The sequence below is a fragment of the Condylura cristata genome, unplaced genomic scaffold, assembly GCF_000260355.1.
Source record: "Condylura cristata isolate star-nosed mole 26May11 unplaced genomic scaffold, ConCri1.0 scaffold00023, whole genome shotgun sequence".
In the NCBI taxonomy this organism is placed as follows: domain Eukaryota; kingdom Metazoa; phylum Chordata; class Mammalia; order Eulipotyphla; family Talpidae; genus Condylura; species Condylura cristata.
Window position 1 is genome coordinate 10700375 of NW_004567124.1, and position 21866 is coordinate 10722240.

Below are 21866 nucleotides of genomic sequence, written 5' to 3' on the forward strand. Positions count from 1 at the left end.
CTTAGAGAAATCTAGCTGGGGGATCAACTAATTACTTACCAGTCGCCCTCACTGAGGATCCTTCTTACAAGAGCCGGTATGTTTCTAGGAAACATCACCTCGATTTCTTTTAAACTTTGGTCTCCTTTTACTCACCACCAGTTCACAATTTATGCTGTTTTGTGCTTGTGTGTGTGGAGCAGAGACACTGACTGGGAATAGAGGCGCTGTCGCTCGACCATGAGTGTGTCCTATGAGGACACTGGTAAATGGCATCGGTAGTTGGATGTGGAAAAGTGCACTGGTCTTATCCTCTGTATTCATTCCCACTTCTCAGGTTCAACTGCTTTCATCAATTGCCTTCATTCAAACGATACCATAAGTTTACAAGTTCACGTCAGTGTAAAGTGTTGTGATTTGCAATCTGAGCGATGTTTGACTGTGCCTTGAACCTCAGGATGAAAGGAATATGTCATTGGTGTAGGCAGTCAACTTTCATTGTACTTGGCCAGCATATTACTTAGACTTTGAGTTAATAGTGTCATTAGAATTTGGTAACTGTTTTGAATAGATATGTGTTACCTATGAGATATGTCTGGGCATCCTTCTAAGGCAAGCAGAGGAAATATTTATGGCACAATTTAGGGCTGACAAAGTCATATCCCCCAACTTTTCCAAATAATGCTTGTAAGATTTTTGGTTTCATGTGAAACATTTGGGGGAAAAAAAATCTGTGTAACATCAAAATAGTTTATCTTGTGCCTCAGTTGATTCTTGAAATCTGCTCTTGGGTTTGTCTGTCTGTCTATCTGTATTTGTAGAAGCACAAAAGTGAAGAAAAAAAATTAAACTACCAAATTCAATAGCTGCCTGACGATTAGCACCGAGTCCTATAGTCGCTCCACGTGGCTCTCCCATGGGCTTCAATGGAATGTTTGTTTGAGGAAAGATCGAAAGGTCAGGCCTCTAATGGACACATGCTTAGGACAGCACCTTCCAGCTCTCAATGCACAGTTCCAGCTAGCTGTCCGTCCCTCCACCAGGGTAGTCTGTGGCCCTTCGATTTTTGGGGGTTGTTTTGTCATCGTCGTCGTCGTTGTTCTTGCTGTTGTCGGTGCATAATTGAGCTCATGATGACTGAGAGATTGACAGTGCAGGAGACTGAAGTCCTCTGTATATCCGCAGGGCAGGCATGGTACAGAGCGCTTCCTTGCACAGCCTTGCCCATGAGCTCGTCCCTGGCCTGGAGGGACCCACTCTAGAGGTGGTAAGTAATTCAGTCTTTCTGCTAGCTCAGTCCTGGGCCTCTCCTGAACAGAGGTGGATGATTGTGCCTATTGTTTATGGTGGTTTGGGGTACAAACTCCTGACCACCTGGCAATATTCAGAAAGCCACTATTTGCACTATGACTTGGTGCCTGAATAAGTGGACAAAACCACTAGTTCAATTCCACTGTTACACAGAGTACCCCTCAACTAATAAGACAGTGACTGTAGATGTTGGCTAATATCTATACCATTCTTCTGTTGGAACCTTCAAGGAGCTGTCCTCCCTGAGAATAATTGCATCAGCCCATTGAAGAAATAATAATCTGTGGTTGGATTTATGGAAGGACTTAGGTGACAGCATGGAAGTGGTGGCTAGTAAGAGAAAACCTCAAGTCCCAGGAAGAGGCACTGTAACGAAGTTGGCCTTTCAGCAGACTCTGACAAGCATACCTAGCTGTAAACAAAAGCAACATATAGGTGGAGTGGGTGGATTCTGAGAGCCTTTTGAGCCATGGAAAATTTTAAGACATTAAGTATAAAGTAAATTAGGTAGGCTTAAAGTTTCCTTTATGTTATACAGGTATTAGAATTTGGGACAGGAGTCATCTTGGTGTTTTGGTTGATGTTTACTTTCTCAAATAATGGAAGAGGGAGCAAAATAAAATGTCCGAATGTAAAGTGGGGAAGAATAGCACCCGAGGAGACAGTTGGCACAGACGTTTGCATGTGCCCAGGAGAAATTGAATTGTCTAAGATGCATGGTAGTGAGTCTTCCATGCCACTTAACCATGCAGATTGTTTTTGTCACCCAGCTCAGCAGACAGCCCATTGGATTTCTGCTCTTAGCATCTCTACAGGGCCCACAACTTGTGAGGACAAAGAAAATCAATCAGTTCTTTCTTTAAAAAGGTCACCCAAATGACTTCTTTAGCATCCGTCGAATTTTTCTTGAAAACTGAACTGTCCTAACTTGCCTATAAGTTTTCCTTAGATGTTAAATTCCAGCACCTCTTAAATCATCTTGACATCTATTCTTCAAAAGTTTCACTATCAGTGGAGTGTATGAATTCATTTTTGTACTGTCTCAAGACTTCCATTTTTAGCCTGAGTTCTGGAAACCTTGGTCAGGACTTGACTGTATAATCATGGACAGCTGAAGTCACCCCCCATTAGCAAATTCAATCTGGGTTTCCTAACTGCCCTTACAGTTAGGAAGTGTTCAACTTACAAATTAACATGTACAGTTGCAGAATATATTATCAGACCAGAGTGTCAGCTCACAAGTATACCAGTCAGAGGTGTGAAAACTATAAAATGAACCTGAATAGTATGGCACCTGATAATATTTTAGGCCACCTTGTTAAGTACAGGTACTGCTTAACAATCTTAATAATAATAATAATAATTTGGGGTCCTTTAAGCAGAAATTCCCCAGGAAGGAAATCTGATTTCTAGCTTCTAGGAATCCACATTCTTTGGAGTACTTGGGATTTTCTGAGTTCTGGAGAAGGGTACTTTTTGCTTGTCATTAACATCACTTGGCCAATGGAGGAAAGCAAGGCTTTGGAGTTTCTAGAACAGTCATCATGACCAAAGTGGTAAAGGAATTCTTATATTTGGGTGTTCTTCAAATACTGATAGGAAATGTTGCTGTTAAATTTTGGTGTATGAACATAAAAGGGAGTTTTTTTTTTCTTGTGGGATAGGGACATATTAGATAAATTTTACATGACAATATAGAATTTCTATTTTTCAGGGTGATTATATAGCACCTGTGTTTGGTTAGATACTTTTAAGATTGTTCTTGCTTTGGTGTTTCACAAGTTTGTTCTGGTCTCTTTCCCATTGAAACAGTACCGTGTGGATAAATGTCTTTTTATTGGCATCAGTTGTTGTCTTAGTTTTTTATTATTTGCCAAGAACAACTGGTCATTTGCTCCTTACTTCTTAATCCAATTCTGCTTGGATAGTTTTGCATGCACTAAAATATTAGAAGATGACAAATATGGAGGTCAAAAAGTAAAAAAAAAAAAAATGCTACAGACCCTGTTAGTTATTCAAGCTACTGGGAAATTTAGCCTCATAGAGTCATAACCCAAGAGAATGTACCTGCCAATCACCACAATGCAGACCCAAAGTGTGCCTGGTAGGACCCTGGGTTGTTTCCAGAGGCAACAGACCATTCTCACTCTTTCTGTTCTCATCCTTGTTTATATTCCTTATTCTTCCGGTATAAGTCTGTTCTGCTTGTTCTCTTCCACACTCAGAAATAGGCAGGCATTTACAAGCATGCAAAAATTGCGGGTCACTCAGTTAACAATTGAGAAAATGTATCAATTTAATCTGATTTATTGTCTGTTTTCCTCCAGTAAAAAGAAAAATAAAATATGCTTCTTAACTTCAGAATTATTTTAATTTTAATACAAATAGCCTTTAAGGGATAATTTTGTATATAGTCAGTTGTTTGCTTGTAGCAAGCCAAAACCTAAAATATAAAATTAAAGCACTGGGTTATTTATAAAGATATTTTATTTCTCAGTAGCAAAAAATATTTTAGTGCAAATCAGAATAATTCTTTGAGAAATAGTTCTTTGTTTCTGCATGAAGAAAAAGTGTTTATTGCAATCATTTAAAGTGAAATAGGTTAATGTATTCACTTTTCTCCCCCAGAGACTTGGCTTTGAATTTGACTTAGAGAAAATTAGTTTTGAGGCCTCAACCTTCTCTCCTTAGGCATTTGTTGATATCACAAAATGAACCCAACAATTTGTCAAGATTGTGACCATTTACTCAGGAGGTCCAAGAATTAGAATAACCTTATTTTTTCATTTTCTTTGCCTTTTCTTGAGACCATTCCTTTTGATTGTAGACTCTTAGCAACCTCAAATTTGAAGCTCACCCACATTATTTTTACAGTCCAGGAAAACTCAGGAACCATTTTTGGCAAAGTTAATGGAAGGTACTTTGGTTATATGGTTAATAAGTTGCCATGACAACCCATGTGACTCATGGTGTGACTCACAGCAATTATAATGTCAGTGACTGGCACATTGTTTCATTAGGATGGACCTGAGAAGAAACCACATTGAAGTCCTTTCAGTAGGCTTTCCTCCTGTCTACACACTGACAAAGTCAGGAACAAGAATAACCATGTGCTCACAAAGTAGCCAGAAGATACATTCTTAGCTTGCTAAGACTGACCATCCCACATCTCAAGTTTGCTGACAAAGGGACATGACCAAAATGCAGGTGCTCTTGAAGGCCCAAATGAATGGACAACATTTTGTGAAGAAAGACCTACTATGTATCGAAAGATTCTTTGTCTTCAAGGAGCTTCTAGACTAGGTAGAAAGTGGAGGTGATACAGTCACAGGAAAAAAATATGGAGACACAAATGCCAAGTGTGCCATCTCCAGGAGATTCAACTCCTCTTTAAAAACATGTTAAACTGAAAGTGTGGGAGAGGATAAAAGAATTAGCCATATCATTCAGAATTCTGGTAGTGTGATCCAACCTATATTTCAAAGAAGGGAAAAGGAAGAATTTTACTCTGGGTGCTAAAAACACCTGCTGTGTATCTCCACCCATTCTCACCAGAATAACAGCTATTTAGTCCTAGCAACATCAACCAGTCCAAGGGAGTCAAAATCCCCTGTACTGTCTAGAAATGTCTGCCTTATTTAGAGTCAGCTTGTGCAACTACAGCCAAGTCCTTCTGAGCTTAACATGATTTCTGTCTCATGTTAAAATATAGATGAACTGCATTTGATCCTGCCCACTCTGGTCTTCTAAGGCAGAAGATTTGCATAGTCTTTGAACCCACAGTTCACGATGGAAACCTCTGTATTCCATAGAAAAACAAAGTATTAGCTGTTTCCATCAGAACATGTGGTTGATTCAAGTAAGTAAACCTGTTAGTAGTTAATAGACCTCAATCTCAAGAATTGAATTTCAACTGAAAGTATCTGCCTTTCCATTTCATGGGATAGATTCCAAGAGTAGATTGAGATGGTGAGTACCTTCCCATTAAATATTACATATTAAAGAGTGCCTCTTTAATATTCATGATCACTACTACAGAGAAAACCTAACTCAAGGCAAGCATAACCATGAAAGTTAAAAAGAATGACCAGGAAGTGGAAGTATCTATCAAAAGGATACATAGAGAATTAAACATCTTGATTGTGAACATACTTAAATTTCCATCCTATCAGGTACCAATATAAACTGGATAGATTAATCATATATTTATTAAAACTCTTGCACATGTTTGGAATTTTCTTTAAGAAGTTTACTTCACTTCTAATTCAATATTTATAACTACAGAGTATAGAAGTACCTATCAGCTCCATGAGCTCTGTACTACTTAAAACTCATTATAAAAAAAAGATCTGATAAATCAGTAAGTTAACTTAGAGAAGTTAAAAAAAAATGCACACTTATCCAGCTGATCATGGGTAGAGTCAGGACTCAAAATAGAGCATTTATGAGCATGGATTCCTTGCATGCATATAAATGCCACTATTATCTCCAATCTCAATGTTAGATAATAGTTATGGAGCACTTACAAAGTGCTAGATGCTTTTCTAAGCACTTTGTAAGTATTAATTTATTTAATCTTTACCACAATCTTCTGAGGTAGGAATTGCTACTATCCCCGTTTACGGAAGGAGACTGAGGCCCAGCGTCTCACAACTAATTAATATGTGGTTGAGCCAGGGCTTGAAACCAAACTGCTGAGCCAAAATACTTCTACAGTACAAAATTTCATTCCTTAGGGTGGTCTTTTATGCTAAAATATAAGAAGAAGGCCAAGTGTAGTCATTCCTATAGTGAGTCAGGGTTTGTTTCTGGTTTTATTTAAAACTAAATCTATTTTATCTATAAAGTATCCTAAGCTTGACAAGCTAATAGATTATGAGAAACCAACTGCTTCTATTATTCCCACTAAATGAGAAGAAAAAAATTTAAGCTTAAATTTAAAATGGGAAGTATAGTCTTATTTTAAAATCATCATTACTTATCTTTTAAACAATCTGACCTAATTCATCAAAGAGCTGGCATCCATTTAACATGCTGTTCATACAACTCAACTGATTCTATAATAAAACAATAATAAAAGGGGTTACTTTTGTCTCTGTGTTCACCATACTAGTGGTATGCTTCTTACAACATGAACCCATTTCCACTGCAATCAAGTCAATAATAGACATTAATGATATTTGTTATAAACTTGTGCATTATTCTTTTGTCAGACCAATTTGAAAATCATGTATAACTTTCATTGCCACTAAGAGGTAATATGATTCAGGATACTGTGGTTTCGCTGAAAAGTAACTGAAAGCTAACAAAACCATGAAAATGCATCAAAGGATGCATAAGAAAATTAATTATCTTGGTTTGGAGTATGTTTAAGCATACCTGACTTTAGTTACATCAGCTTCCCTTATTGGGATTTGTAGCCAAACGAATAAAAACATAGGAGAAGCAGAAGTGCTGATGTATTTGAAATATGAAAAAAAGACTACACTAATATCTTTATTACTTACATGAAAATTTTTACACTATCAAATCTACTACCAGAAAGTATATTTTAGCCACATGTTCCTTTAATGTATAATTGATGTCCAAGTCTGCATATTATGGTGACTAAGGTTTTCATTTCTAAACTATTCAATTACTCTTTCCTATGGCCCAAGCTTCCTTACAGTGGAATGTTCTCCAACCACTTCACTTCCATCTTAGAGAAAACATTTTTCCTATAATGAAAAGATAGATTTTTTTCCCCTGTTTTACTTTGTTTACTCATTGCTCTCCTATGCATTGAGTCTAGTTCCTAATAACTTAGTTAACAGATATGTTAACGAACAGAAAGTGCCAGAGTGTGGAGGATCCAGTTTTAGTTTCAGTGAAAGACACTAAATTCAAAAATCTTTTATTTTAAATTTTCATTTGGAAGAAAGAGAGGCTATTTTAGGATGAATAATTGTGATTTCTATAACACCAGGCTTTCAGGGGAGAAAAGCAAGAAATCAGACAACCAAATCCTATAGGAAGATCATAGGCTGGGAGTCAAAAAGACTATTAGCTTAATTTCTAACCCCTACTCCATGCCTAGCACCTGTAGTACCAGAAATTTCCCTCTTAATTCTTATACTCCAGTAGTTGTATCTCTACCTGAGGAGAAAGAACAGACCCACCTGGGGAACATTTACCAATAAACAGCTTGTAGGAAATTTCAGAACTATGATGCAAGTTGCACTGTCTATATGAGTTGGGGACATTAGCGGTGAGCTGAGCTTGATCTAGAAGCATAGTCAGGATTTGGGTATAGTGAGGGAGATCAATCGAGAGCTGGGAGATGATGGTGTCAACCTGTCAGACTCCAGTAGAGTATTAATAAGGCAAAGAGAGGACATGAAGAACAGAGAGCTTTTTGGGCTTTATCTCACAACTGATGGGGAGCCACAGGATAGGTATGAAAAATATGGTGTCCTGTGAATATTGCTTTATTGCCACAGTCATTTCAGTGAATCAGATTTTCCATGTTTCAGTCCCTTCTCTGAAGTCAGGCAAAATTCTTATCTTTAGCTAGAGATCCTTTTCTCGTCTTCCTCTGATCAACTGTGTAGAAGAAGAAAAAAAATGCTTATTGAGCAGGAAAAATGTAGTCCCAAAAGAGAGGTCTGAGCTGATTATTAAAGAGAAAGAGTATTTTGCTCTTTTCTCTATCTTCCTTGTTTTAAGGTCTAGTTGTAAGACCAATTCTTGCCATTTCATTAAAATCTGAGGGGTGAAATGAACAGTGAAACTTGAAAGATACGTATGCCCTTTGAATTGTAACGTTAATGGTTCACCTGGCTTCTCCTTCATTCCTCCTATTAATTGGTTGGAGGTGACTGCAATACACCAGGAGTCTGTCTCCTAACCCTTGTTAGTGCCACTATACATATCTTTATAAAAATTTGATCCCCAAACTCCAAACTTTACACACACCTTAGGTGGACAAAGTCAGCGGCATAGATTATTGTTTTATTCAGCAACACAAAGTATGATTTCCTTTATGTCTGGACAGTACAATAAGAGGATAATTATACTTCCTTTTCTCTTGATTGGTATTTTTTCATTTTCCAAGAATGAGTTTCTATTGTTTCACTTAAAGAACACTACGATCCAGATGAGGCATTTTCACTGGCTGCACACTCATAAAAATCTGCAGTGTATAATGAACCACATTGCCTTAATTTATCTGTCTCTTTTACATTGTGTCTTTTGTGTCGACAAAACTGAAAATTCACTTTCTCTTGCCAAGTTGGGGCTTCGGGATAATTGATTGTTACCAGTCCCTGCTGTTAGTAGACAGGATAACACCAGCGCCTCTAGAGAGCAGGTGAAAACTAAACTCTCTCCCCTGAGGCCAATGAAATAGCTGTTTGGTCCCTTGTGTGAAACTTCCTAATAACTTAACTGGGCAGCCTCTGGGTCCCTGGAGGGTTTCTCCACAAGAGTATTCCCTCTCTTTGTTAAGATTGCTTATTAAAAATGATTTTATAATGAAGTTGCCTCAAATAGCAGCTCTTTTCCTGGTTGTCCTTGAAGCCGTGGTGAAGAATCTAAGAGACAACTGTCTAGGGTTTTCCTCCTTGTTAAAAACTGCTTTCTTACCACTGTTACTCTTGATTTTTAAGGAGACAAAATCTAACTGGCACAAGTTCCTCTCTATTTGATGATGTCGCTTAAAATCCTATGTGAGGCATTATTGGGAGTTTAGCTTGTCATTCGGGCTCAGGAATCGAATTGATCTACATGGATTGAGGACCTTTAAGTCTGCTATAGGTAACAAGGCTGTTGGGGTGCCCCAAGAGAGCAGTGGCCAAGAAATGCTGTTGCTCACTCTGTCCATGATTCCATCAAAACAATGATTGCCAATTATTTTCTCTCTTTAGTAGTAGGTTTCTCCTACCTGCAAACTAACCACTTTCCTGCCACAAGGGACTGTCCTGAAGAGGAATCAAAACATAAAAAATTAATAATGCATTATTTACTATTCACTCAGTGTATAAATGTACACAGTTCTAATAAATGTAGGCAGGTAGGAGGAAAAATAAGTTTTTTATTCATATCATCAATATGATGTTTTGGCTTGAAAGGGCTTCAATAGGCTGGTTTTTAAATGTAATGGAAGTCCTTGGCCATAAGGCTCACCACTAAACCAGACTGGAGTCAGACTTGGACTCCAGTGACTAGGAGACTCAGGAACAACAAACCATATAGAGTTGTTAGTGATGGATTCGGCTTGAGCTATTTCTCTAGCTTTAAGTGTTGTCAAACAGTTAATCTACAGAGCAGAGCACACAGATGTGGCTCAATACTCCTTTTGCTGTGTCTTATTATTGCAGTACAACACCAAGATCAAGAAAGCCCATTGTGCATTGTTCACAGACAAGATCAAAGTCTTGTCTAAGGGCTAAGAATTATTCTAGAAGAATATGCCTCGACTAAACTCTATTTGCTGAGACTGGGTGTATTAGAAAATACAGTCTTTACATTCAGCAATACCTGCTCCTCCTTCCCCAAATTAAAAAAAGAAAAATGAAGAAGAAAAGAAAAAGTATGCCCTGCTTTGGAATTTTACTATCAGGAAGATCTTGTTTCATTTCCCTAACCTTCTAGAATGTTCCCATTGCCTGAGGTGTCTGGACTATTTAGTAGAAAACTCAGGCCCTTGACTATCTGGGCTTCCTATTTTCATTGTTCGTTCCTTGACTTCTACCATGCTGGCAGTATTGACTGCCTTCAATGACCAATTCCTAGAAGACTGTGCATAGACCTAATGTACTGCTTTTGTTTCTGCTGTGTCTTGTTGTTGTGGAATGTTCTTCCAACTTCTGTACTGTAGAAATCTTACTGCTCCATCAAAGACCAAGAACACAAATAGGATCTGCCAGGCAAAGTCTTCTCCAACCCTTGTTAAGTTAATTGCTGTAGGTCCTCTGCACCCACAGTACTTGTTAAGGTGATGGTACAGAGAATATATTGTAGAAAAGTTGTTTGTAAAACTTTGTCCCATTAGATATGTTTTAATTATTTTTGTGACCCTTGGGCTTAAGCACGCTGACTGTGTCTGCTCTGTGTGCAATTAATATTTGCAGATTCTAAACGTGTGTGTATGTGTGCATGCACACATACATAATTACATGACCAGATACTCTTCTTGAACTTTTGCGTGTGGAGAAAAATAATGATCTTTTGCATTGTTGACAGTTAATAAGAGTGAACAGATACTTATCATTTGAAATTATTTGTGAGAATTGTACTGTGTATATTTTGGAAGCAAATACTAAAACATAAAGGGTTTTCTTAATGCCTGGCAATTTGTCATAAGTGTTCTGCGTCTCAGTTTTAGAACTGATTGCCTTAAAGTTTTCTTAAACAGTTTGTAAAATTTAAGTCAGAATCTCTTCCAGAAGGCTTTAAAAAAAAATTGTCGTTCTAAAGTGAATGTCTTATATTTCTGAGATAACTTAAACACCGTGTGTCTACATTATCAATACGTGATTTTATTAAACAGATAATTAAATCTATCCTAGAGTATAAAGGAAAGACACATTTTCAATTACCACTGATAAATACTTACATGCAAAACAAAAACCTACCAACTAGAGAAGTATTGGCTAAACTTGCCTAAAATGGAGGGTATATTCTATCAAAGCAAGTATCATATGTTTGTCTGTTTTTTAAAGGAAAAAGTGATAGTAATATGTCACAGAAAAACTAAGGAAGTAGATGTTCTGATAGTCATAGATTATCTGGAAGGTAAGTTCTAGAAAAAGTGGATTTACTTGTTCAAGGTCAGAAGACATGATATTGCTGTTTGTCTGACTTAGAATGTAAACATGTTTCTTTAACTTAGCAGCAACAATGATTTCAAAACTTGTCTCCTTCACATGTAGCTACACAGAACCATAGTTTCTATCACTTTCCTCAGATTTTTCTGTATTTTAAGCTTTATAGATAGCTTCCTCCCTACTTTTGTTTGTAACTTCTCCTTGAGTGAAAACAAGAGGAACAAAATTATCCCCTGAAGTATCAATTCCTTGAGTGGAAATCTTGCTTGTAAATGAGAGGGTACGATGTGACCCAATAAAAGAATCTATTTTTATTTTAATTTCAATTTATTTCCTGGTGGCCTTTAATGCCTCCTTAGGCAATGACCTAACCAATTCTATCATAACACTGATTTTCTTTTCTTCCAAGGTCAGAAAGTACTTTGAAATTATTATAAAAGAAGAATAAATGCCTTTTGCCTCCAATGTAAAGTCCATCTCTTCATTTGAAATTTAAATACTAACTTTTTCAGCTTCGAGGATGTTTTGGGCTTCTCGAGTTGATTTTTGGTAAAAACACCATATCCTATAGCCTTTTCTTTCTCAGATGAAGATGTTCAGTGGGACAGTGGGAGGAGCGATCATCATTTTGTGCTGCAGTTTCACAAAGCAAAGTGCATTCAAAATAGAAACTGTCCCAGAAGACAGTCCAAACTATGGTTTTCCAGTTGGAAAGGGAAAATTGTGTACATGCATATGTACAGACTATCACCCTCTCCACCCCAAAGACTTCTGACTGATAGGTCTGCATCAAAGAACTTTCCATGGCCTGATTTGTGGACGTTACCTAATCCTGCATATAACTGAGATGATTTGAGAGATGGGAAAAATGTCCTCATTTTCATTATGGAAGCCACTGGGGGAAAGTATCACTTAGAAGGATATGTTTTTATTGCCCTAAATTGCTTTACCAGGGGTACTATGGATGTACTACTCTTAAGTTAAATTTCTAATGAACAAAATAACCAATATGGGTCCCATTCTCTAAGATTCTCCTAGTGCTAAACCTGTTCTCTAATGATGATGATGAGTGAGTTCTTTATTCTATCCCAAAGTCTCACTTGTATGCAAGAAATCCAGAAAGTTGGGTTAATATGCCCCTGAGATACATAAGAGTTGGTCTTTCATGTTTGCACGTGGGAAAAGTTTCTACACACGTCCATGATTTATCTATGTTAACACAATAATAAAACCTCATCATAAAGTTTCAAATTTTGTATAATCACCATTAAGTAAGTGCACCTTCCAAAGCCAGACTTAGAAAACATCTGAAATCACCCCTCTTGGCATAAATCTTAGGGGGCATCTACCTCACACTGAATAAAGTGAGTTTCTACAGATTCTCATCTAAAATTCATCGTTATTCCCAACTTGTCACTCCACTAAAGGCTTTTTTTTTTTAAGATTTATTTATGTATTCATACAGAACTGGGGTACAGGTCAGAGGTGCAGGGGGTGAAAGGATTCACCAGAGACAGAGTGGGGTGCAGAACAGGCAGATTGACAAACACTGCTGAGGGGAGCAGTGGACGAGGCAGAAGCAGTCTGCCACACCATGTGGGTCACCCCTGGGGCTAGGATCAAACTCACACTGAAGTGCTGCTGCAGCTGGCTTGCAATGCTGCACTTTAACCCACTGCACAACCAGGGAGGACCCCACTAAAGTTTTTTTTTAAATAAATGGATAGCATAGACTTAGAGAATAGACTCTGAAACTCTGAGACTCTTTCACTCACAGCCAGTTTATGGGGCATGCTTTTAGGAGTAACACCTGGAAGGGGTGAAGAAATTTGCACTGGGCAGAAGGAGAAATTGAACTGTCATGTCTTTTCAGTCTGAGTTCAGCAGATGCCACAGAGGAGGGTGACCTTGAAAGATGTCTCAAATTGAGGCAAGAAGGTGGGGTATTTTTACCCTATTATCAGCCAGGCACTAGATGCCAAATGTTCAGGGAGGAGCAGGACCTTGGGCAAGGCAGTTCCTTTGGACTGAGGCAAGTCTTAGGGACCACTCTACTCTGAGCCATTGGTGCCAACATTCCAGATCATGAGGAGCTTGGAGCCTCAAATGTTAAGGGAGTGGTGTGGTGGCCCATCACAATAGGAGAGCTAAGGTGAACATTACATTCATCTTCTTTTTAAGATTTATTTATTTATGCTTACAGAACTGGGGTACAGGCCAGAGGTACAGGGGCCGCGAGAAGATTCACCAGACACAGAGTGGAGTGCAGAACTGGAAGATCGACAAAATACAATGCTGAGGGGAGAAGTGGGCAAGACAGAGAGGTCTGCTGCGCCATGTGGGTCACCTCCCTGGCCGGGGATCAAACTCGCACTAAGCAGGTGCGGCCAGCTTTGCAGTGCTGCACTTTGACCCATTGTGCCACCAGGGAGGGCCCACATTCACCATTTGACAGAGAAAGTGGACATTAAATGCTTAACTTTTCACTTATTAATAAACCATTCACATTTTACTATGGGCAACATGTTTTCTGAAACAACTTGAAACACACTTGAAACAACACATATTTCATCACTTAGCTTGTATTTAAGCTAATAATATATGGTTGGCTTCAGCTTATCCCAGAATTGCAAATGCTGAAGATAAAAAAAATTCTGTTGAATAAGTTTCTTCATTAGAATTTCTGGCCCTGAATATGTGCCTTTTAAGTCATATGTGTGTACAATTCCATATATTGTTTTTATTTCCCACACATGGACATTCCAGATACCTAATACATTTTTGTCAATTATAAAAATAAATAACACATTTCCAGCTATTTGGGCTCACATAGAATGTACTCATATAGGAAGAAAAAGAATGCTTGCAAAGAACTCACTGTACATATTACATGTTACATTTCAGATTCTGAACTGTATCATTTTACAAACCAATACTACAAGTCACAGGGCTTTCTGCCTGTCTGGGAATTTTTGTAATTGAGATATAGCATATGAATTACTTTGCATGACCTTTTTATGTGAATAATAAGTCTCTTTTTAGTGGCTTATGGGATTCTACCCTCATTTTGCCTGTTAACAACTATTTGCAAATGGACTCAGAGTTAAGTGGAAGATTAGTGGCAGTTGTCAAAGATAAGAGTCACCGTGAGCCAACAGTCCCATCCCCCATTGCTGCCATATGAAAAAAAAAAAAAAAATGTTCTCCGTAATAATTAGTGGTAAAGTACAGAATTTTTAGTTTATTTTTCAAAATGCCAACATAACAACTGATTTAATGAAATCTGACTTCAGTTTTACTTCAAATAATGAGGGACCCCAATACGAGACATCAATCCAAACTGTCTTCATGGAATATTATAGATGGAGGGAATGAGCTAAGTGTTTCTCCTCTTTCAACCTTGGATCAAAATACATCTCCCCCATCCCAACCCCAGCCTTCTAATGCCCCAAGTTTTTTTCCATTGCTTCTGGGATTTTCATATTTCAGAATACCCCTAGTGCCTCCAACTCCATAAGCCAAGACAGCTTGCTGAGCTGAACAAGGGCTTTCTAGTTAGTTTCACAGATGCTGAAGGTTCAGACAAATATCTGAACCTGTAGAGTTCAGATGGAGTTTGGGTTTATCTAAGTGGAATTCAATCTTCATGGCTTTCCAGGCTTCAGTTTTTTGTCTCTGTGTTAGAAATGAGAGGCCCTTTCAGGTGCATAGTGAAGTTAATGCAAATCATTCTTTCCCGTATTCAAAGAGAATTAATAGACTGTGCCTGGTCTCAAAGCTTCCCTGGTTCCGACAGCCCCTACCTGGGAAAATCCCCAGCCATTCTTTTGGACATCCCTGTGTCTGTGAAAGGAATTCTGAAACTGCCCATGGACATCAATGGCAGCTTGATCAGTCTGCCCTGGGTATTACCATAATAATTACAAGGTCCTGGCTGATAGCAGCTTTTCAAGTGGCGAAATCATTGGCAAGGATAGTCTCTTGTAATTCACTCTTGGGAGAGGAATCCCATGGATGCCCTATCAAGTAACCCATCTAAATTTGCCATTTCACAGATTATGTCTGACCAAGCCCATCCGATTGCATGTATTGTGCAACCCTGTTACTTCTTTTCAACATAGGCTGATCGTTAGTGCAAATTACAGTGATTTTTTTCATATAAAGGTAGCTAATGAATTGAAATGTAAAGTAATTGCTATTTTCAATGGACAGGATGGATCTGCTCCTTAATTTTTTCCTGGAAAAAAATAACTCCGTGTTTTTTTGCCAGAATTTCAGTGAGTGATTCACATTACTGTCAATTACACGCCCTTATTATGTATTACAGCCACCAGGCAGCTGTCCAGGAAAACACAAGTCTGAAAATGCTTCTGTTTTAAGAAAATTAAATTCCTGGTTGCTCCTCCTGTGGGCATGTGCAGCGGCAGGAAGCTTGTGCTTTCTTGCCAAGCAAAGGGATAAGGCAGGCCTTGCCTGCTTGATCTGGATGAAATAGCCACTTTGACATCTTGAGATCTTGATTCCAATGCCCAGATGCAAGACTTGGTTTTGGTTTCTAAATAGCTTTTTTTTTTTTTTTTTAATTTTGTTTTGGTGTGTGTTACAAAACATAGGCTGGTGTTATAAAACAGTATTTCTAGTTATGAGTCACAGCAATGCCTGTGTGTTACCAGCGAGGCCTGTGGAAACAAATGGAGCAAACTGTTCAACTTCCTCCTTTCCAAAAGTCGGATTCCACTACTGTGGCAGGCTCTTAGCCCTGTTTACAAAACCGGCTGCATGCTCACCAGGTTCAATCAGATGTCTCTTTTTGAAGTGAGGATGAAGCTACAACTGCAAGTGGGCTACTGGGCTGCACTAGAACCTAGGAAATTCAGCTTCAGTGATGTTAAAACCGAGATTGCTAAGGTTTTTCAGAGATGTTTCTTCCTGAGAATGTTAGAAAATTTAACAAAATAGCCTTAAAGCATGCAGTTAATGTTGGCTAAGTTATTTATGCTTGTGCGAAAACTGAGAATTGAGTGATATTTTTCCAGTTCTGAGCCTTAACTAAATGTGTGTCTGATTCTAGGAATCAGACATTTCAAAAAATGAAACACTTAGTAGCAATGAAGGTGGCCTTCAGTAATATCTATGTTCAGATACAATGTGCTTGAGTAATATGCATCTAAAAGAAACATTTAAAGGACAAAGGACCCTCTGCTCTTGTTTAGATGCTGATTCAAGCAAAAACTAAAAACAAATTAGATGACTGATAAACCATCTGAATGTTGACTGGTATTTGAGATGATTGTAAGGAATTCTTTATACTATCGTCAGGCCTAATAACAACTGGTTGGCATTTTTGTTTGTTTTGGGCTTTTTTTTTTTTTTTTGGTCTTCATCAATGAACCCTCTTCTTATATTTTTCTAGGAAAAAAATGTCATCAGAGATTAAGATTGTAGTAACTATGGGTACAATGACAAGGTATCTGAGGTTTATTTAAGATCTACCAGAAAAAAAAATGGGGTGAAACTGGGAAGAGGTGGAACTAGAATAGCAACTGTTTTTCAGTGGGTGGGGTATGAGTATACTGAGACGAATTATATTATTCCATCAATACATACACTTGAAAATTAGTTAATAAGATAACTTTTTCGCCTTCTTATTGTCTATAGGTTATAAGATGATTATTTTTACATTTAAGTTTTGGGCAATTATTATTTAATGTTAAAGTGGTGACAAGGACGTACTGTAATCAAATTTGAGAAATTGAGAATGACCTCGTAAATATATAAATCTGCATTTCTATAACATTACCCATTAATTGTTGCCATGAGATAAGAAAAATTATGTTTGTCGTAAGAAAATGTTGTGAGTACTGCTAGTTGCTCTTGTTTTACTGTTGTAGTCATAAATGCCCAGATGTCAGAGTCAGATAAAACAGAAAAAATCTGATGCACCCCATACCCCAAATTGGAGTTGAAAACATGTTCTCAGGGAGGTAGGTATAAAGCGCCTTGTTCAAAGGCAGTTCCACTTGACCTGACAAGAGTGGAAGCCAGCCTGCAACCCTACGAAAGCCATACCCTTTTCAACTCTGTCATGCTCCCTCAATCTTGTCCTTTAAAATACTCATTAGCAATCTACTCTCTGGGGATCAAAGCAGTTTTCTAAATCCAGACCAGTGACTGCGTGTCAGATGTTCATTCCTGTAGTGTGGGCCCAAATTATCTTTTCTTTTATTGAACAGCATTGCCAAGTTGTGATAAGTCCCAGAAGTGATCATTTTTAATTCTGCTCTTGTTAATGCTCTGCAGCAGGTTTGCAGCCTGTTCTTTCTCCTCTGCCTTCTATAGACTTTCTGTCAGGGGTGGGTCAATATGTTCAAGTGACAGTCTAGGCAGATGGGAGGACACTTGACCAAGTGATGCCTTCTAAAGGCCCTTTGGATTTTAATTCCAAGCATCATAGTTGAGCTAAGGATATTTTTTCCTTTGAATGGGGGAAAACATGGGTTCTGTTTAGCATTTATGGCCAGCCCCTTTAAAGTAGAAACTTTCTGCTAATGTGTAGCTTCTTTTTCATTTTATAGTTAAATGAAGAAAGCAGAGGATGAGATTGACATTTATAAAATCACTTTCCCAGTATTTTCAAGAGTTTTATAAAGATCAGTCCTCTGGTTCTAAAACCATAGTTATCCAAATAGATGCAGAAATATAATAGAAACAGAAGGACTTTGCCTTGTTGGTATGGTCTGCCAGGAGATCAGCCATAGTTTAGTCCTCTTTCTGCTGTCCTTTGCTCAGAACTCTGGATTCTCTAGTCTGTCAGATGCCAAAAAAAATAGAAAGATTTTGTACATTTATCCAGAAACCCTCCTGATCTAACTGATCTCCTAATCATGTGGAAGGTACTGGGGATATTAAGAGAAAAATCTAACTCTCTACAACTATCATCACTCTTTTGTTTGGAGGGAATGGTGGGGGGCAGAGACAAAAAAGAACAAAATGATACAAGTGCTAAGAACAGCGAAGACCCACTCTCCACTGAAGAAGGAAATCACTGTGAGTGCAGATCTGGTTAAGGAACATTTCTAAGTAGTGAAGGAAGAGAATATTCCAAGTATACAGAATAAAAACATGGCAAAAAATATCTAAGATATACTTAGTCCTGGATTTGAACAATCAGACTAGAAAGTAACTCCTTGGGACTACTAAAGGCAACAGAGTCAGCTTCTCTTGGTTTTGTTCATGGGAATATGTTTTGTCCCTTTGTCCAGATCTGCTGCAGATGCCTAGTTGGTAGTTGACATGGGAGTGTCCGTTTCCTTTGGGGGCTGGCAGAAGCAGCATAAGCTACTCTTAAGTCCACTAAGATACCCATATCCCAGATGACAAGTGGAAGAAGGGAAAGTGGAGAGGAGAAAGAGGAAAGAGAGGATCAGAATGAAGTAGAAGCACAGGTTGCTGGGAAGCTCACCTCATCGCTTCTTTCATGACTCAACCTCCAACCTGGCAGTCCATAGAGCAGGGCTTTTAATTGTTCAGGAAACTCTGGAGATCAGTAGTTTCTAATATTCACTGCACCCTGTGGCAACATTCGTAGCCATTCTGTAAGCTAACTGGTGCTGTCCTGTCAACACAAGACAGGTGTTTCTCAAAAACCTGTTCTTCTAACTGTACCAAAAAGTGTCTCTCTAGTGTGTGATAATCTCTCTATTCTAATGCCCTATAGTTGGGTTCCAAACCAAGAGCTTCCCTCTATCAGTGTGTTATTTGAGTATGTTGTTTTTATTTTAGAGGCAGTCATGACTAATGGGGGAAAGACAATCATCCTCCTGTGTAGTGACCAGTGGATTCATCCATTTCTCTTCAAAGACATCTTTTTTCCGCAATGCCTCACTTGAGTTGACTTGCATAGGCAGACAAGGAGACACATGCCTGGAAGATTTCACCCAATGCGCATTATATGGTCTGGCTCAGTTGTTTTTATTTTATTAAGCGGATACTCAAATAGCATGTGCTGTGAAATTCCTAATTAAATTGTAGTTCAAGAACTTGGTTTTAAGAAATCTTGGGGAAAAAAGGAAGAACTTCATTCTTTCATAAGTTTGATTACTATGAATAGTATGAAAAAATATTAATGTCATGGGTCAGTGATTAAATATTCTTTTTAAATCTATATCCCTTTGTATCTCTGTTCTCTTTGTACCATCACTTTTTTTTTTAAAGATTTATTTATTTATTCATATGGAACTAGGGTACAGGCCAGAAATGTGGAGGGTGAGAGGATTCACCAGAGACAGAGAGAGGAGCAGAGCAGGCAGATCGACGAAGTACACTGCTGAGGGGAGCAGCGGGCGGGTCAGGAGAGGTATGCCGCGCCATGTGGTCACCTCCGGGGAAGGCGGGAATCGAACTCATGCGGAAGTGGCTTTAGCTTCTCAGTGCTGTGCTTTAACCCGCTGCGCCACCAGGGAGGGCCAGTACCATCACTTTTTATATACATGTGTTATCTCCCTTCTAGCCACATCTTGAAGGCAAGGTTGGTGTCACTTTTGGTGGCTTTTTGTCACTTTTTGGCTCGAATGTCATGCTCCATCATAGTGCCATATTTGGATCCAGAATTCAGAAGCCTAGGCACCTATCCTGAGTCTTCAATTTCCTAGTCAGTGTTTTTTTGGAAAAGTCCACCAATGCCTGAGCTTTTCTTTTCTGCCAAGTTTGAAAGCAGGACTAAATGATCTCCAAGACCACTGTCTCTAAATATGATTCTAAGAGTCAACCAGAGCTTGAATTGGGAAAACTGGAGTTATTTTCAGTCTTTATCATTAACTTTTCTCTGTTCTTATACCTTAAAAATGAATCATCTAAATTTCTCCAGTATGGTAGAAGGTATTGATTTTACCTCTATGATAAATCTGAAAGAATCCTGAATAAGAAGTGACTGTAAATCACTATATAACCATTAAGTATTAAGTTCCTTAGGGGAACTATTCTTCAATCAGCCAGAATGATTTGATTTCTTCTTCTTTAAATTAAAAGTTTCACACAAATTGAACAAGTGAGAGGGCCCCCAGAAAAGGTAAGGTTATAATGCTGTGGTCTACATTTCCTGTGCCCAAAATACATGTGCATGTTGATGGATATGTATGTGTGTCTGAGACTGGGGCTGGCCCTGAAGTGGGCTCTCCTGTGTTCATCTTTTTTTAACAATATTAACAAAATTTTTATTACTTAAATTTATATCAATGATTTTAACTAAACTCTTTTTAATGAGTTTTTTTGCCTTTTTTTCTTTTTTAATATATTCATTATATCATCCTTCATTTTTGTACAATGTACAGTTTCCCTGTGAAATTCCGACCACCATTTCACCCATGAACTATCACCATAGTCCCTTTGTACTCTTTCCACCCCTGCTCTGATCCCTCTCCCTCACCTTCTCCTGCAGAATGTCTCTGATCTATAGTTGCCTGATGATTTTATTAATTTACTCTTCAGTTACAAAGCTATATAAAGTGTGATTGCAATTGGCATCCAGGGGACAGGGAAGGCAGAGGTGGTGGGACATTGCTTCTACTTGATGAAGACATGGGGTCGTGTTATGCTGACTCTGAATGCAGCTCATTCAACCACTTACTTGTTGAGTGCCTACTATATTCCAGATGTTGTTAAATGTGCTGGTATCTACACAGTTTGAGCGCTGCCACGTCTTCCTCCCTGCCTCCTGGTGCTTTGAGTCCCTGGAAGCAATAAATATTCTTAAAGCATTTGAGTATAAATGCTTTTATGCCACTCTATAGTATCTTCCGCAGGATATCAGGAAAGAGTTTGCTCACCTTAAGAAGCTAATCTAAAGCTGCCTACATGCTGGAGTCTCCTCATAGATTCCTGGGTGACTGTCTACCCAGCTAAGCCTTAAAAAATGTTCTTTAGATCCTCCAAAATAGGGGATTTTTTAAAAAAGTTGCCATGTATTTGGTATATTCCATTCTCATGGTTTCCTTCCTTTACATTTTCAATTAATTACATTAATTTATGAGCAAATATTATATACTAAGCAGTGTGCTAGACATAGGAGATGCAATAAAAGATGAACACATTTACTATTGATGGTTCCTATTACTTCTGTAACAAACAACACAAATCTGGGACTCAAAAAAAGCCACAATAGTTCTAGAGGTGAAAAGTCCAAAATCAGTTTCAAAGGACTAAAATCAGGTATAAGCAGGACTAATATCTTCTGGGGCTCAAAGGGAAATTTCTATGCTCACCTTCCCAGCTTTAGAGCCACTGGCGTTCCCTGCCTTTTGGTCCCTTTCTCCATCTTCAAAGTCAGCAACTAACATCTTCCAACCTCTACCTCTGTCTCAGTACTTCCATAGTTAGGTTTCCTTCTGCTTTTAACCTATGGCCTGCCTCTTTGAAGGTCCCTTGTGATTGTGTTGAGCCCAGCAGGATAATGCAGAATAATCTCCCCATCTCAAGATCCTTAACTTAATCACATTGGTAAAGTCCCTTTTGCCATCTAAAATAACAGAATCAGGCCCTCCCTGGTGGCGCAGCGGGTTAAAGCACTGCACTGAGAAGCTAAAGCCACTTCCGTATGAGTTCGATTCCCACCTGCCCCGGAGGTGACCACATGGCAGGGCAGACCTCTCCTGACCTGCCCGCTGCTCCCATCAGCAGTGTACTTCATCGATCTGCCTGTTCTGCTCCCCACTCTGTCTCTGGTGAAGCCTCTCACCGCCCCTGAGTCTCTGGCCTGTACCCCAGTTCTGTATG

The 21866-nt window shown here is 38.6% G+C and overlaps 1 protein-coding gene across 1 annotated transcript in view; it reads left to right on the top strand.

The window, feature by feature from the left end:
- Positions 1-21866, top strand: part of RORA (RAR-related orphan receptor A) — a 682068-nt gene that overhangs the window by 513192 nt on the left and 147010 nt on the right. The window lies entirely within an intron of this gene.